Source organism: Aplysia californica, unplaced genomic scaffold (genome assembly GCF_000002075.1).
Source record: "Aplysia californica isolate F4 #8 unplaced genomic scaffold, AplCal3.0 scaffold01493, whole genome shotgun sequence".
NCBI classification, from domain to species: Eukaryota; Metazoa; Mollusca; class Gastropoda; order Aplysiida; family Aplysiidae; genus Aplysia; species Aplysia californica.
The window spans coordinates 4,641-6,145 of NW_004798763.1; the positions used below are offsets into that span (position 1 = coordinate 4,641).

The following is a 1,505-nucleotide window of genomic DNA, read 5'->3' on the forward strand; positions in this document are numbered from 1 at the left end:
CCTAATGTAAAGCGCATAGAGCCTGCTGTTGAGCGGGGATATGCGCTATAAAAATGCTATCTATTATTATTATTATTAATAACTTATATGAATATATTGAAAGACTGAACTGAAGAAGCACAGGGGCAATGTAAAACTTTGTAGAGGTATTATAGTGGGTGGCTGATTTAAATATTAAACTATGATCAATATTGATAGACTTATTTTACAACTTCAGTAGCCTATAGTTTATAGCCTAGTTTCTTTGGTTTTACAAATTTCTGTCTCTGTTTCTTTTGGATCATTTTTCCTCCTGTTCATTGGCATATTTTAGGTATGCTGTCACTGTTTAGTACTAGATCTAGTCAAGGCATTTTTATATGATTAATGAATTAAATGTTATTGATCTCTAGTCCTCTGACAGCCTTTGGCACTTTATTTAGTGTGCTTTCAAACTATTGAGCCGATGGGTATGACCCAAAACCTGAAGGCGAAGGGAAGGTTATTATGACTTATGAAATGAGAAATGTGTTCTAAAACAGCATAATAATTGCCAACGTTTGCAAATGGTCTCATAGACTCTGGACATAGGGATATTAGTTCTGGTTCACATATTTATTGTTTGCTAAGGCACGGTGTAAGCCTGGACTGTTGTCTTGGCCAGGAGACCTCAACATGAGACATGAATGGTGTTGTTTGACCAGCTGTTAACGATACAGATGGTAGAGATGGAATGATTAATTACAAGTAGCTAAAAGGCCTCCTCTGCCTAGACTACTTAACCACACCGACTCGGCGTAGCTCGTGAACTCACATTGCGCTTTGTTACATAGCGAGGCCCTTTGCCTTTCCTTTCTCATTTATCGTGGCTGGCCGCTCCCGTGCATTCGTTCTGCCCTAGCCTTTCCTCATCTCTCGCACACACACTCACACACACACACACACACACACCGCACCCTCCGTTGGCCGCTCAACGAAACTCAACTCGCATGGGAGACGATGCCATTCTGCTCTCTGTGCTGCCAGGAGTCTAGATGCCCGAGAACTACGCGTGTGCTACACTCTTTTTGGTTTTTACTTCTGTATGTGTACTTGCAGGAGATAGATTTAGTTGATTGTCATGGGTTTGGTACCTGACCTGCTGCTCGCTTGGCAGCCAGCATCGAGTGCCCCGTGTTCTGGTCATGGTAGTAGTCGTAGTGGTGGTAGTATTCCCCCGAGGTCGTGCGGGAGAGAAAGAAAGATGAGGCCTAGGCCTAGGCTTGGGCTATACGTGAGGCGTATGCGGGCAGATAGCGGGGTGGGGTGGGAATGAGGCGAGACACCAAGTAGGAGGGAAAGGATAGAAGGGAGAGGAGAAGCTCGCCGTGGTTGATGGTTGATACAGCGGCCATGTGGTGTTTTGAGTTGAGCTCATAAAAATTTACTCCCTCGCTCCTCTCTGTGTCCTCAGAATGGCGTCTAGGGTTACATTAGCGCTTTTGATCAGGATGCCAGACGCACACTGCATTTAGCCACAGCCCCCC

At 44.8% G+C, this 1,505-nt stretch overlaps 1 protein-coding gene across 2 annotated transcripts in view; it reads left to right on the forward strand.

Moving 5' to 3' along the window:
• LOC101845599 (RNA binding protein fox-1 homolog 2) overlaps positions 1–1,505 on the forward strand; it is a 55,325-nt gene that overhangs the window by 1,174 nt on the left and 52,646 nt on the right. The gene's annotated exons all lie outside the window — the stretch shown is intronic.